Source organism: Aotus nancymaae, unplaced genomic scaffold, assembly GCF_030222135.1.
Source record: "Aotus nancymaae isolate 86718 unplaced genomic scaffold, 86718_ANA_hifiasm-v0.15.2.pri h1tg000067l, whole genome shotgun sequence".
NCBI lineage: Eukaryota > Metazoa > Chordata > Mammalia > Primates > Aotidae > Aotus > Aotus nancymaae.
The window spans coordinates 26,198,217-26,214,344 of record NW_026988482.1 but is presented as its reverse complement, the minus strand read 5'-3'; the positions used below and the strand labels follow the sequence as shown (position 1 = coordinate 26,214,344).

At 47.2% G+C, this 16,128-nt stretch overlaps 1 protein-coding gene across 5 annotated transcripts in view; it reads left to right on the top strand.

Annotated features, from left to right (window-relative positions):
- The first annotated feature begins 6,641 nt into the window (after positions 1-6,641).
- DCAF1 (DDB1 and CUL4 associated factor 1) overlaps positions 6,642-16,128 on the top strand; it is an 88,351-nt gene continuing 78,864 nt past the window's right edge. For 2 of the 5 annotated variants that reach the window (XM_064367141.1, XM_064367142.1), the window contains exons 1-2: positions 6,646-6,787; positions 11,141-11,187. The gene's annotated coding sequence lies outside the window, so the exon portion shown is untranslated. Of the gene's footprint in view, positions 6,788-11,140; positions 11,188-16,128 lie in introns of all 5 variants that reach the window. The other 3 variants (XM_064367145.1, XM_064367144.1, XM_064367140.1) reach the window with 3 other exon arrangements.

The window sequence follows — 16,128 nt, the reverse complement described above, 5'->3', positions numbered from 1 at the left end:
GATGGTCTCGATCTCTTGACCTCGTGATCTGCCTGCCTTGGCCTCCCAAAGTGCTGTGATTACAGGTGTGAGCCACCTCACCCAGCCCAGGACTGCTTTTCAATGCAGCAGAGTTTGGTAGTATGTGCTTGTCCAGGAAACAGGTAGAAATGGATGATCAGGCATGGCTCAGTGGCTCATACATGTAATCCCAGCACTTTGTGAAGCCGAGGTTGGGTGGATCATTTGAGGTTAGGAGTTCGACACCAGCCTGGCCAACATGTTGAAACCCTGTCTCTACTAAAAATACAAAAATTACAGGTGTGGTGGCAGGCACCTGTAATCCCAGCTACTCTAGAGGCTGAGGCATGAAAATCGCTTGAACCCGGGAGGTGTACGTCTCAGTGAGCCAAGATTATGCCACTGCACTCCAGCCTGGGCAATAAGAGTGAAACTTCATCTCAAAAAAAAAAAAAAGGAAAGAAAAAAAATGGATAGTCATAGAGGGATGGCACTGAGGAGAAGATCTGGTCCCTGGCTCAGGGGCCTTAACCTCCTTTTTCAATGGATCACCCAGAACATCAGTGATCAGGACACTTATATGTACTCAGCTGGGTCAAGGGTCCTCCTCCTGCCCTAGGGTCTCAAGGGACAGGACAATGGTTAAGGAATACAGGCTCAGGCCCCAACTGTTCTCATCTTTTGGCGATGACTGAGACCAGAGAAACTGACCCCATCTGGAGTCTCCAACAACCTTCCTCACCCACTAGAGCCTGAGGCTGGTCTGGTGAGCCCCTCCAGACTCCACACCCCTCTCCAGAGTCTACAGGCTGCTTATGAAGTCCTTTCTCCCCCAAAGTCATGCCCACTAGTCCCTGGTTGCCCTGGTCCCTGGTCCTGTGGGAAGGAAGCCAGCTTTGTGACTTCACAGAAGGCTATCTTGTGACAAGCTGGGCCTGGTGAAGCAGGAGCAGGGCAAAGGGGACTCCTCTTAGGAACATCATGTGACTTTTCACAGAGAGACATCTCCATCTCTAAGGGATAAAGAAGAGCTTCCCCACGGTAAGAGCCCATGACACCCTCTACACCTAGAAACTCCTTTCCTTAAGGATTTTGGCTCCCAGGCCTAACTGGGTACCCCAGGCTATATCTGGCAACATCTCCAAGAGGGCCAGGCCTATGGTAGAGGTATTTACTTCAGGTGGTGGGGTGGATCTCTAACCTCTGAATTTGTCCCATTTGACAAAGCCATTTTTCTCTAGGCTCCCCCTTTTTTAATTTTAAAAATTATTATTATTATCGTTTATTTTATTTTATTTTGAGACAGAATCTTGCTCTGTCACCTAGGCAGGAGTGCAGTGGCGCAATCTCGGCTCACTAGGTTCAAGCAATTCTTGTGCCTCAGGACTCTGAGTAGCTGGGATTACAGGCACACACCGGATAAATTTTGTAACTTTTTAGTAGAGATGGGGTTTCACTATGTTGGCCAGGCTGGTCTAGAACTCCCAACATCAGGTGATCCATCAGCCTCGGCCTCCCAGAGTGCTGGGATTACGGCCTGAGCAACCACGCCTAGCCATAAGAATGATTTTTATTTTTATTTTAAAATTATTTATTTGTTTATTTTTTTGAGATGGAGTCTCGCTCCGTAGCCCAGGCTGGAGTGCAGTGGCATGACCTTGGCTCACTGCAACTTCTGCCTCCAGGGTGCCAGTTCAAGCAATTCTGCGTCAGCCTCCTGAGTAGCTAAAGATCATTCTGGGCCGGGCACAGTGGCTCACACCTATAATCCCAGCACGTTGGAAGGCCAAGGTGGGTGGATCACTTGAGGTCAGGAGTTCCAGACCAGCCTGGCCAACACGATGAAACCCCATCTCTACTAAAAACACAAAAAATTAGCCAGGTGTGGTGGTGTGCACCTGTAATCCCAGCTACTCAGGAGGCTGAGGCAGGAGAATCACTTGAACCCAGGAAGCAGAGGTTGCAGTGAGAAGAGATTGCTTCACTGCCTTCTAGCCTGGGGACAGAGAGAGACTCTGTCTCAAAAAAATAAAGAAATAAAAAAGAAATACAAGGGTTTCTGAGAGCTTGGAGGCCAGGCCAACACAGACCCTCTCCCCAATGTTAATTCCATTCTTCTTCCTCCTGAACGGATTTCCAACCCCAGGAACCTGAGGCAAAAGAGGCTGAGTGTGTTTGCTTTTTTATCTCCCTAGTACCTGTGCCCATGGACAATGTGGGCACTTACGTTGTTGACTTTGTGGCATCTGTTTCTTTCTCTGCAAAGTGAAAGTGGTGGATGTGAATATAATCAGACATAATTACACACCCTTTGGGAAATCGGGTGGCATTCCCTCTCCTCATTTTCTCTGGGGGGCTACTGGGGCCACCAGGCAGGAGCAGGGCACCCAGTGAATGACTGGGATTTCCTCTTTGTCTAGGCTGGTGTTCTCAAAACCTGGTAGCCTTGAGCCTCTAATTGGTAGCTCCTGCGACACTCCTGGACACTTGCAGTAGCAGTCTTGTCTAGCCTAAAGGAGAGCAGGGGTGGATATGGGACAGCTGGCCTCACTTCCCAGCCCCAGGGAAGGGCATTGCTGGAGGAAGCACAGGAATTGTGGGGTGGCACCAGGGTGAGGATGAGCTGGTGGGTGCACCTGGGTAAGCCTAGAAGGTGCTGGGAGTGAAAAGCTCATAGAAGCATGGGAGCAGGAGAGGGAGGAGAGTGAAGGAGAAGTTTGAGGCCCAGAGAATCTGCTGCTGTCCACTTTCCTATCCAGGGAGTGGGTGTGCTTAGACGTGGGAGTAGGTAGAGCATGCCTATCTGTAGCCCTTGGTCCTGGGGCCAGGGCTGGTCTCTTCTTGCCTTGTCTCTGCTTCTGGGCAGCCCCAAAGCACTCCTCGCTCTTTCAGATGAGGCTTCTTCTTTCTCAGGCACACTACAGAGCACGGGGTGGAAGGCAGGGCAGGGTAAGACAGAGTCCAAAGATGTCCCACCAAAGAGGCCAATAAATCTACTCCCAATGATGCAGGACCCATGTGCCAGAACCAAGCCATGGTGTGGGCCTGGATTGTCTGTAGCTTTGTGTGTGCATATGCTTAGATGTGAAAGTATTTGTTGTGAGGACTGGGTGCCTAATGCATGCTTGTGTATCTGGCACATGTAATACTTGAACAGTGAAATGTGTCACCAAGCACACTTGGAATGTATGTGCAGTTGGGAAAGCCTGGGTGCTCCCCCTTCCCCTTCCCAGAGGTGGGAAGGAGGTGTTTGGGGATGCCTGCAGGTGCATGGCTGTGTGCGTGTCGGGGAGGGGGAGGTGTTGGCAGGGGTAGAGGAGGCTACAGGAGTTACAGAGTGCAGATTCCTGAGGGTGTGGCTGCTGGACAGGCCCTGCTTGTCTCCTGCTCTGCTTCCCCAGCCTCCTAGGCCCTGGGTTCTCCAAAGCCCCTCCTTAATGCTTCTTGCTCCCATCATCAACCCAGGACCCCAGGCTGGGTTTCTGTTTTTTTAAAGAAAATAAAAATAAAAAATTTTTGGCTGGGTGTGGTGGCTCATGCCTGTAATCCCAGCACTTTGGGAGGCTGAGGCAGGGGGATCACCTGAGGTTGGGAGTTCGAGATCAGACTGACCAACATGGAGAAACCCCTTCTCTACTAAAAGTACAAAATTAGCCAGGTGTGGTGGCACGTGCCTGTAATCCCAGCTACTAGGGAGGCTGAAGCAGGAGAATCGCTTGAACCCGGGAGGTGGAGGTTGTGGTTGCACTCCAGCCTGGGCAACAAGAGTGAAACTCCGTCTCAAATAAATAAATAAATACATTAAATTAAATAAAAATAAAATATTTTGTAGAGACAGTGGAGTGGGGGGTGGGGGTGAGGGTGTTTCTCTGCGTTGCCCAGGCTGGTCTTGAACTCTTGGGATCAAGAGATTCTCAGCCTCTCAAAGCGCTGGGATTACAGGCGTGAGACACTGAGCTCCAGGTTGCATTTCTGAAAGGAAGCAGTGCCATCTGGTGGTAGGCTGATGCAGTGCCAGGAGCTGGTGAGCTGGGCCTTGAGGTCCCCTAAGGGCTCTCTGCCTTTTAGGACCCCAGCCAGTGGGGAAGTAACCTGAAGGAGTGCTGGAGGAGAGGCATGTGGTTTCCATTCCTTGATCTATCCCGCTGGGTCCAGATTTCTCATCTGTAAAGGTGATTAGCCATATCTTCCCTGTGTGTGTAGTGGAGTAGTGAGGATTAAATGAAAGAGTGTGGCAAGAACACTTGGCTCAGAGCCCAGCATGCTCTAAAAGTTGAAAGAAATGATAGTGGCAATTACTGACAGAGGCAAAGTTCCAGAAGCACAGAGAAGAGAGCTGTGTGTTGTGGCAGGAGAAAGAAGTGAAGAGAGGTGACATGTCTGTGGCACTTCCAGCACACATTCGAGAATCTCTGCTTTGAGCAGCAGCTCAAGTTGCACATTTAAGAGGAGGATGGTCTGTTTTCTGGAAAGAGGGAAATGGATCTAGTGGAGAATGAAACCGAGGGATCCAGCATTCAGGTTCCTTACTGACTGTGGAATCTGAACATGGCAGCAGGCTTGCTGTGTCTTCTGTTCATGCGACACATTGGCCATGAAGACTCATGGAAATGTACAGAGACTTGCTCAGGATTCCCAGAGAGATAATGAGCTGCTTAAGGCCTTGAAGGTTGGGTAGGATCTTGTCCAGTCGAGATTCTGCTCAACTGTGGAGTCATGTTTATCCTCTGTGTCCCCCAAAGGGGACCGCTGGTCAGAGTAAGGAGACTTCTGGTTCTGCTGTTAATTGGTTGTGTGATGCTGGGCAAGTTGCTCACTCCCTCTGGGCCTCATTTTCACCAACAACATGAAGAAATTGAATTAAGTGACCTGTGACATTAGTCCTGCCTTAATCTATGAGCTTTTGATTTTTCACTACTTTTTATCTCCCCCCATGACCAAGTGTACACTTGAGAATTTTTTTTTTTTTTTGAGATGGAGTCTCACTGTTACCCAAGCTGGAGTGCAGTGGTGCAATCTCAATCTTGGCCCACTGCAACCTCCACCTCCTGGGTTCAAGTGATTCTCCTGTCTCAGCCTCCCAAGTAGCTAGGATTACAGGCACCGTGCCCGGCCTGATTTTTAATTTCTCTGCCTCATGTATAATACCTGACAATAATATCTATTGATTCATACAGGCTAGGTCTTGAACAAAAAAACAGAGGCTGCCGGGTGTGGTGGCTCACCCCTGTAATCCCAGTATTTTGGGAGGCTGAGGCAGGCGGATCACCTGAGGTCGGGAGCTCAAGAGCAGCCTGGCCAATATGGCAAAACCCCATCTTCACTAAAAACACAAAATTAGCTGAGTGTGGTGGCACATGCCTGTAATCCCAGCTACTTGGGAGGCTGAGGCAAGAGAATCGCTTGAACCTGGGAGGCGGAGATTGTGGTGAGCTGAGATTGCACCATTGCACTCCAGCCTGGGCAACAAGATGAAAACTATGTCTCAAAACACAAAACAAAACAGAGACTGGGTGCGGTGGCTCATGGCCGTAATTCCAACAGTTTTGGGTGGCCGAGGCAGGAGAATTGCTTGAGCCCAGGAGTTCAAGACTAATCTGGACAACACAGTGGGATCCCGTCTCTACAAAAAATTAAAAAAATTAGCTAGGTGTGGTGGTGCAGACCCATAGTCTCACTTAGTTGGGAGGCTGAGATGGGAAGATAGCTTGAGCGTAGGAGGTTGAGGCTTTAGTGAGCTGAGATGGAGCCAATGCACTCCAGCATAGGTGACAGAAAGAGTGAGGCTGCATCTCAAAAATAAAAAAGAAAAGAAAAGAAAAAGAAAAAAGAGAAAAAAAAGAAGCTGGGTGTGGTGGCTCACACCTGTAATCCAAGCTCTTTGGAAGGCCCAGGTGGGTGGACCACTTCAGCCCAGGAGTTTGAGACCAGCCTGGCCAACGTGGAGAAACCATGTCTCTATCAAACACACAAAACAAAAACAAAAATTAGCTGGGTGTGGTGGCGTGCACCTGTAGTCTCAGCTGGAGGCTGAGGTGGAAGGATTGTTTGATCCTGGGAGGCGGAGGTTGCAGTGAGCTGAGATCTTCACCGTACTCCAGCCTGGGCAACATTGCGAGACCCTGTCACAAAAAACAAAAGACAAACAAACAAACAAAGGAAAAACTAGTGCCTTCTGTTTAATGAGTGCTGTGATTTCTGATAAGTTTATGAGAAATATTTTCTTAGATCACGGTATGTTCTAGGTAAGATGGGGCAAATGGGAGAATAAAACAGAGGCTCTTTGCGCACACAGGTCGGAAAAAGATACTAAAAAGGCATCAGGCGATTATGCCACTGTCTTGAAAGGACTGGCTCCCTCACTTTTCACTTCCGCCTTCCGAAGCAGCCAATGAGTACTCAGCAGTTCGCATCTATCCAAAAAACTACAAATCCCAGAAGTCAATGAGCGGGACGAAGGGCTCATGCATTAATTGGGACTGGTGGGCCCGCCCCTAGACGCGGAACTTCATTTCCCAGGCGTCCCCGGGACTCTTCAATTTTCCTCCGATCGCGCGGTCATTCTCCTCCCGCCCCTTGCTCGCGGTCCTCGCGCCAAGTCGGCGCGCGCGCGCGCGGCGCACGTAGCGCGCGAGTGACGCATAATATGTGGGCCGCTGTGGAGCCGTAGTCGCGTTGTGTGTGTGTGTGAGTGGAGAGTGAGTGCGGGACCTGAGGCTGTGTGTGTGTGTGAACTGTGGCCGCTGGCGGGGTCGGGGGGTGGGCAGCGGCGGAGCCGCCTGGGAAGGTGAGTGGGAAATGGAGGGAGGCGGCTCTCCGGGAGGGGCGCGAGGAAACGGAGCGCGCGGCCGGCTGGGCGGCAGAGTGGGCGCCGAGCTGGGGGAGGGGCGGCACCTGCCTGGGCCGCCGGCGAGGAGGGGGCGGGCCGGTCTGCCAGGAGGCTGAGCCCGGGGCCTGACAGGACTTTTCCTCCTCTTGATTCCTGTCCCGGGGGCGGGGCCTCCACGTTCTTCCTCTACTCCCCAAGAGAAGCTTCCTGAGAGTAACTCTTCCGCCCGGAGTGGGGGGGCGGGGTGTGTCCGCCCCTACCTGGAGGAGGGGCACTGTTTATTTCCCTTGTCATCTTTTTCCTTCCAATCCTCTTAGTCTCCGTTCCGTACCGGCTAGGGGGCTCCATCTTCCGTACTATACGGCAGCCCCCTTCCCGGACTGTGTCTCCGCCTCCAGCTCCAGTCACCTGGGCGGGCTCTCTCTTCTCTCGGCCTTGTGCCACCTCTCCCTGCACCCGGCCGGCTCTTGGACCGTGCGACGGGGGCGGAGCTTCCCGGACACTCCTCCCATCCCAATGAAGGAGGGAAGCGTTGGAGAGAGGTGTGTGGGTCCCGCAGCCTGGAGCTAAACCTCAGAGTGCCCGCCAAGCTTCCCGGAGTCTATTTCCGGGGGTTATAGTATTTAACAACTTCTCTTCCTAGACGGTTTTTGTCTGGCTTCCTCTTCCTGTAGTGGCAGCGCTCTGGCTTTCCATTTGTTGAGGAAATAGTTTTGGAGTGTTTGTATTAGTTATTTTTTGAGTCACAAATGACTCGTCCTTGGCCATGTCATGTTGGTCTCGGTTTTTCCTTACCCTGTCTTTTCTATGAAGCCTTTTAATTAGTCTACATGTTTTAATATTTTGTTAGCAGCATCTTCCTGTTTAAAATGCATTAACATACAAAATGAGAGATTAATTGGTAATGTCATCTTGCATTTTCTTTTTCCAGCTTACTGGAATTTACCTTTAGTGTTTATGCAAGTGTGTCTATTTAGACTTCAGGAATCGATTTAGTATTTTTCTTTTTGATGATGTGAAGATTTGAGTTTTTTATATAGCAGTTATTCATTACCCATTTTTGAGTGGGGATATATTTTTGGATGTTAAAGAGATAATAGAGAATTTGGGAAATGTACGGAAATAATTTTGTGCTCAGCATTTCTTGGGGAGTTGCTGAGTACAGTGTTTTACTATTCTGCCTATTATACAGTTTTTAAATTACTTTTATTCATTTTTTTTGTAGAGACAGTAGTCTCACTATGTTGGCCAAGCTGGTCTTAAACTCCAGGCATGAGCCACTATACCTGTCGTAAAAGTTGTTTTAAATACAGGATCTTGCTCTGTAGCCTAGGCTGGAGTGCAGTGGTGTGATCATAACTCATTGCAGCCTCCAACTCCTAGACTCAAAGGATCCTGCCTCAGCCTCCTGGGTAACTAGGACCATAGGCACAGGCTACCATGACTGGCTAATTTTAAAATTTTTATGTAGACTATATCTCGAACTGTTGCCCAGCTGACCTCAAGCAATCCTCCTGACTTGGCCTCCCAAAGTGCTGGGATTACAGGCTTCAGCCACTGTGCCGGGCAAGTTTTTAAATTTAATAGACCAGGAATCTCATAGAATGAACCACATATTAGTTTGAAGTGATTGGACTGGTTTATTACCAATTGTCTCTTTTTTTTTTTTTGAGACAGAGTCTTGCACTGTTGCCCAGGCTTGAGAGCAGTGGTATGATCTCGGCTCACTACCACCTCTGCCTCCTGGGTTAAAGTAAGTCTCCTGCCTCGGCCTCCCAAGTAGCTGGGATTGTAGGCGCACACCACCACGCACGGCTAATTTTTCTATTTTAGTAGAGATGGGGTTTCACCATGTTGGCCAGGCTGATCTCGAACTCCTGACCTTGTGATCTGCCTGCCTTGGCCTCCCAAAGTGTTGGAATTACAGTCGTGAGCCACTGTGCCCAGCCTCTTGTATTGTTTTAGTTAAGAATGTAATCAAGGACAGTAATTGAAAGTTACTACAATTAGCCGGACGCGGTGGTGGGTGCCTGTAATCCCAGCTACTTGGGAGGCTGAGGCAGGAGAATTGCTTGAACCTGGGAGGCCGAGGTTGCAGTGAGCTAAGATCACGCCATTGCACTCCAGCCTGGGTGACAGAGTGAGACTCTGTCTCAAAAAAAAAAAAAGTTATGGCTGGGTGTGGTGGCTCACGCCTGTAATCCAAGCACTTTGGAGGCCAAGGCTGGCAGATCACCTGAGGTCAGGAGTTCAAGACCAGCCTGACCAACGTGGTGAAACCCCGTCTTTAATTAAAAAAAAAAAAAAGTTTTTTTAATATTAAAAAAAGAAAAAAGTTATTACAGTATATGATCTCATATGTCGTAGTAATTATTGAGCAAATTTTTACTTAAAGCTCTAAGCTTGGGTTTAAAAAATTTTCTCCGGAAGGCTGGGTGCAGTGGCTCACACCTGTAATCCCAGCATTTTGGGAGGCTGAGGCGGGTGGATCACGAGGTCAGGAGTTCGATACCAGCCTGACCAACGTGGTAAAACCCCATCTCCACTAAAAATACAAAAATTAGCTGGGCGTGGTGGTGCATGCCTGTAATTCCAGCTAGTCGGGAGGCAGAGATTGCAGTGAACTGAGATCGCTCAACAGAGTGAGACCCTGTCTCAAAAACAAATTTTCTTTGATAAGAATACTTACAGATGTTTGCTTTAGAATTATAACTATAAGCATCTTTTTTTGGGGGGGACGGGGTCTTGCTCTGTCACCAAGCTGGAGTACAGTGGCGCTATCTTGGCTCACTGCAACCTCCGCCACCTGGGTTCAAGCTATTCGCCTGGCTCAACCTCCTGAGTAGTTGGGACTACAGGCGCGTGCCACCATGCCTGTCTAATTTATTTTTCGTATTTTAGTAGAGACGGGGTTTCACCATATTGGCCAGGATGGTCTTGATCTCTGGACCTCGTGATCCGCCCACCTTGGCCTCCCAAAGTGCTAGGATTACAGGCGTGAGCCACTGAACCTGGCCAGGATCTGGTTTTTGTCATGGACTTTATTTTAGGTTTGGGATAATTTCTGCTAAATAGGCCACTTAGTATTGTGTATTAAAAGAGGACATCTTTCATGACATTTAACAATTTCAGTAGATTACAAAATAGTGGGAAAATGGTAGACCCAGGGTAAAAAAGTAGTGAGAAATCTCTGTTCTACCTTTATCCTATAGTAAGTCAGTAGTTGCTGTTTATAATAGATAATCTGTTTCTTGTGTATTCTTCCAGGGATATTTTATTCAAGGGGGATATATATATATATTCACACATCATCCTTTTTAATTCTGAGTTCTGCCCTTAGCTTTTCTCACTTGACGGTATATTTCAGAGTTGGTCCAAATTAGGAAAGGAAATGCTTCTCAATTTTTTCCAACTTTTTATTATAAAAACTTTCAAGCAGATGTTAAAAGAATAGTAAAATGAACACTTGTTTATTAAGATTCAGCAATTTTTTTTTTTTTTTTTGAGAAGGAGCTTCTGTTGCCCAGGCTGGAGTGCAGTGGTGCGATCTCAGCTTATTACAGTTTCCACCTCGCAGGTTCAAGCAATTCTCCTGCCTCAGCCTCCCGAATAGCTGGAATTATAGGCACCCACTACCACGCCCGGCTAAATTTTTGTATTTTTAGTAGAGATGGGGTTTCACCATGTTGGTCAGGGTAGTCTCGAACTTAAGACATTAAGTGATCTGCCTGCCTTGGCCTCCCAAAGTGCTGGTATTATAGATGTGAGCCCCTGCGCCTGGCTTTTTTTTTTTTTTTTGAGACAGTTCCTCCTGTGTCACTTAACCTGGAGTGCAATAGTGTGATCTCTGCCCACTGCAACCTCTGCCTCCTGAGTTCAAGCAATTCTCATACCTCAGCCTCTAGAGTAGCTAAGATTACAGGTTTGTGCCACCACGCCTGGCTAATTTTTGTAGTTTTAGTAGAGATGGGGTTTTGCCATGTTGGCCAGGCTGGTCTCAAACTCCTGGCTTCAAGTGATCCACCTGCTTCAGTCTAACAAAGTGCTGGGATTACAGGCATGAGCCATTGTGCCTGGCCAACAGTTGTTAATATTATACCATATTTTCTCTATTTTTGTGTGTGTTACCTATTTATTTATTTTGTGGAATCATTGGAAAATAAGTTGCAGGCGTGTTACTCCTAAATACTCTAGCAGACCCTTGTTAGGATAAGGACATTTTACATATGTATTTCTTGAGGCTTTATATTATTCCATCATGGGGACAATATTGTCATTTAACCCTGCAAAACAACTGTTTCCATCTTACAGAAAAGGAAATTGAGATTTGGAGAAGTTAAATAACCAAGACTTCACAGGTATGTCAGCAGAGTTGAGATTTGAATCCTTGAAACCCTTTTCTACCTAGTACCAACTGCTTGGTCTTAGGGACCTCTCTGAGCTTGTTTCCTCATGTGTAAAAAAAGGGCAAGATAGGCCAGGCACGGTGGCTCATGCCTTTAATCCCAGCACTTTGAGAGGCCGAGACGGGTGGATCACAAGGTCAAGAGATCAAGACCATCCTGGCCAATATGGTGAAACCCTGTCTCTACTAAAAATACAAAAAGCTGGGCAGATCAAGAGATCAAGACCATCCTGGCCAATATGGTGAAACCCTGTCTCTACTAAAAATACAAAAAGCTGGGCAGGTCAAGAGATCAAGACCATCCTGGCCAATATGGTGAAACCCTGTCTCTACTAAAAATACAAAAAGGTGGGCGTGGTGACGCGTGCCTGTAGTCTGTTCCAGCTGCTTGGGAGGCTGAGGCAGGAGAATTGCTTGAACCTGGGAGGCAGAGGTTGCAGTGAGCTGAGATCATGCCACTGCACTCCAGCCTGGCAACAGAGCAAGATTCTGTCTCAAAAAAAAAAAAAAGGCAGGGGGCAGGATGGCTGTGAAAATTCAGAATAATGTAAGTATAGTAAATTATTTAGCTCAATGTCTGTCGAATACTAGATACTCACTAATAGGTAACTATCGTGTCATCATTGGACAAACCATCATTTCTTCATAGCATTTGAAGAACTCACTTAAGAACTTGAGTAATGCATCCTCACTGTCTTGGGCATAACAAGATAAAGATCATTTTTTTTTTTTTCCTTGTGACAGGGTCTCACACTTTTGCTCAGACTGGAGTACAGTGGTGTAATCATGGCTCACTTCAGCCTTTACCTTCTGGGCTCAAACAGTTCTCTTGCTTCAGCCTCCCTCAGTAGCAATGGCGACATCTTGGCTCACCGAAACCTCTGCCTCCCGGGTTCAAGCAATTCTCCTGCCTCAGCCTTTCAAGTAGCTGGGATTACAGGTGCCTGTCACCATGCCTGGCTAATTTTTTGTTTTTGTTTTTGTTTTTTTTTTTTGAGACCGAGTTTCGCTTTTTTGTTACCCAGGCTGGAGTGCAATGGCACGATCTCGGCTCACCACAACCTCCACCTCCTGGGTTCAAGCAATTCTCCCGCCTCAGCCTCCCGAGTAGCTGGGACTACAGGCATGCGCCACCATGCCCAGCTAATTTTTGTATTTTTAGTAGAGACGGGGTTTCGCCATGTCGACCGGGATGGTCTCAAACTCCTGAACTTGTGATCTGCCCACCTCGGCCTCTCAAAAGTGCTGGGATTACAGGCGTGAGCCACTGTGCCTGGCTTATTCTTTGTTTTTTTTTTTTGAGACAGAGTTTTGCTCTTGTCGCCCAGGCTGGAGTGCAAGTGGCGTGGTTTCGGCTCACTGCAACCTCTGCCTCCTGGGTTCAAGCAATTCTCCTGCCTCAGCCTCCCGAGTAGCTGGGACTACAGGCGTGCACCACTGTGCCTGGCTAATTTTTGTATTTTTAGTAGAGACAGCGTTTCCATGTTGGCCAGGCTGGTCTCGAACTTCTGACCTCATAATCCCGCTGCCTTGGCCTCCCAAAGTGGTGGGATAACAGAGTTAGCCACCGCACCCAACCCTCATTGTGGTTTTGATTTGCAGTTTCTTGGTGACTGATGTTGCGTATCATTCCTGTGTTTCTTGGCTTTTTTTTTGTTTGAGTTGTAGTCTCACTCTTTTGCCCAGGCTGATGTGAGTGGCATAATCTCTTCTCACTGCATCCTCTGCTCCCTCTGAGTAGCTGGGATTACAGGTGCCCACCACCATGCCCTGCATTTTTTGTATTTTTAGTAGAGATGGGGTTTCACCTTGTTGGCCAGGCTTGTCTCGAACTCCTGACTTCAGCTCATCTGCCTTAAGTGTTGGGATTACAGGCGTGAGCCGCGGTACTCTGCCAATTTTTGCATATACTGTGAGACAAGGTTCCAACTTCATTCTTTTGCATGATAATATCCAGTTTTCTCAGCACTACTGTTTTTGCTTTTTTTTTTTTTTTGAGATGGAGTCTTGCTCTGTTGCCAGACTGGAGTGCAGTGGCGTGATCTTGGCTCACTGCACCCTCTGCCTCCCAGGTTTAAGCGATTCCCCTGCCTCAGCCTCCTGAGTAGATGGGACTGCAGGCGTGCACCACCACACCCACCTAAGTGTTTATATTTTAGTAGAGATGGGATTTCACCATGTTGGCCAGGATGGTCTTGATCTCCTGACCTTGTGATCTGCCTGCCTCGGCCTCCCAAAGTGCTGGGATTACAGGTGTGAGCCACTGAATCTGGTCTCAGCACTACTTCTTTTGTTTCATTTTGTTTTGTTTTTTTGAGACAGAGTCTTGCTCTGTTGATCAGGCTGGAGGACAGTAGCACTATCTCGGCTCACTGTAACTTCTGCCTCTTGGATTCAAGCAGTTCTCCTGCCTCAGCCTCCCAAGTAGCTGGGATTATAGGCGCACACCACCACGCACGGCTAATTTTTGTATTTTAGTAGAGATAGGGTTTCACCACGTTGGCCAGTCTGGTCTCGAACTCCTCACCTCAAGTGATCTGTCTGTCTTGGCCTCCTAAAGTGCTGGGATTACAGGTATGAGCCATTGAGCCCGGGCAGCACTACTTATTGAGAATACTTTTTTCCTATTGAATGGTCTTGGTACCATTCTGGTCTTGTTCATGGCTAGTGTATGTGTTTGTTGAAAATTGATCATAAATGTGAGTGCTGATTGCTGGATTATCAGTTCTGTTGTATTTGTCTATATATTGAGCCTTATGTCAGTGTCGTGCTGTTCCGATTACTGTAGCTTTATAGCAAGTTTTGAAATCACAAGTGTGATTTTTTCAACTTTGTTTTTTTTTCCCCTAGTATTGTTGTGGCTATTCAAGGTCTCTTGCAATTACATACGAATTTTAGAATTAACATGTCCCTTTCTGCAAAAGGTGTCATTGAGACTTTTTTTTTTTTTTTGAGACAGAGTTTCACTCTGTCACCCAGGCAGGAGTGCAAGTAGAATGCTCTTGGTTGCCCACTGCAACTTCACCTCCTGGGTTCAGGCGATTCTTGTGCCTCAGTCTCCTGATTAGCTGGGACTACAGGTGCTCACCACCATGCCCAGCTAACTTTTTTGTATTTTCTTTTATTTTTTATTTTCTTTTATTTTTTTAATTGCATTTTAGGTTTTGGGGTACATGTGAAGAACATGCAAGATTGTTGCATAGGTACACACATGGCAGTGTGATTTGCTGCCTTCCTCCCCATCACCTGTGTCTGGCATTGTATTTTCAATTGCTATGGGGTTTCACCATGTTGGCCAAGCTGGTCTCGAACTCTTGACCGCAGGTGATCGACCTGCCTTGGCCTCCCAAAGTTTTGGTATTACAGGTGTGAGCCACCGCACCCAGCCCCTTTTTTTTTTTTTTTTTTTGAGACGTAGTCTCTCTCTGTCGCTCCCAGACTGGAGTGCAGGGGCATGATCTCTGCTTACTGCAACCTCCACCTCTCAGGTTCAGGCGATTTGCCTGCCTCAGTCTCCCTGGTAGCTGGGATTACAGGCGTCCACCACCGTGGTTGGCTAATGTTTTATATTTTTAGTAGAGATGGGGTTTCACCATATTGGCCAGGCTGGTCTTGAACTCCGAAACCCAGGTGATCTGCCCACCTCAGCCTCCCAAAGTGCTGGGATTACAGGGTGAGCCACCGAGCCCAGTCAGTCGTTGGGATATTTATTTTTATTTTTTTTCCTTTTTTTTAAAATTTATTTTCGACCCTTGGTGCTAAACCAATCATTGGGATTTTTATAGCGATTGTATTGAATTTGTAGACCACGTTGGAGAGTATTACCTATTGCCGTCTTGATACTAAGCCTTCTAATCCGTGAACACAGAGTATCTTTTTGTTTACTTAGGTTATTTAAAATTTAGGTCATCTTTAATTGACTCCAGCAATTTTTTGTAGTTTTCAGTGTACAAGTCTTGTATTTATGTCTTTTTTGTTGTTGGGACAGGGTCCCACTAAATCTTCTAGGCTAGAGTGCAGTAGTGTGATCTCGGCTCACTGCAGCCTCAACTTTCTGGATTCAGGTAATTCTCCCACCTCAGCCTCCTGAGTAGCTGGGAGTACAGGTGCACACCACCACACCTGGCTAATTTTTTGCAGTTTTTTAAAGACTAGATTTTGCCATGTTGCCCCAACTGGACTTGAATTCCTGAGCTAAAGCAATCTACCCACCTTGGCCTTCCAAAGTTCTGGGATTACAGGTGTGAGCCACCCTTCCCAGCCTTGTGCCTTTTAAGTTAAATTTGTTTCTAATTATTTTATTATTTTTGGTGCTATTGTAAATTGTTCTCTTCTAGTGTATAGCAGTACAACTGATTTTTGTGTGTTGCTCTTCTACCCTGCAACTTTGCTGAATTCATTTATTCTAATAATTTTTATGTGGATTATTTAGGCTTTTCTGTATATAGTATTATATCATATAGGAATAAAGATAATTTTACTTCTTCCTTTTCAACTTGGATACTTTATATTTCTTTTTCTTGTTTACTTACTCTGGCTAGGACTCCAGTCCAGTGTGGTTTTTTTGTTTTGTTTTTTGAGACAGTCTCACTCTGTTGCCCAGGATGGACTGCAGTGGCGCAGTCTTGGCTCATTGCAACCTCTGCCTCTTTGGTTCAAGCAATTCTCATGCCGCAGCCTCCTGAGTAGCTGGGATTACAGGCACATGCCACCACACCTGGCTGATTTTTATATTTTTAGTAGAGATGGGGTTTCACCATGTTGGCCAGGCTGATCTCTAACTCCTGACCTTGTGATCCATCCGCCTTGGCCTCCCAAAGTGGTGGGATGACAGGCGTGAACCACCGTGCCCGGCCGGTTTTATGGTAGATAGCTTTTGAAGAGTTCATTTTAG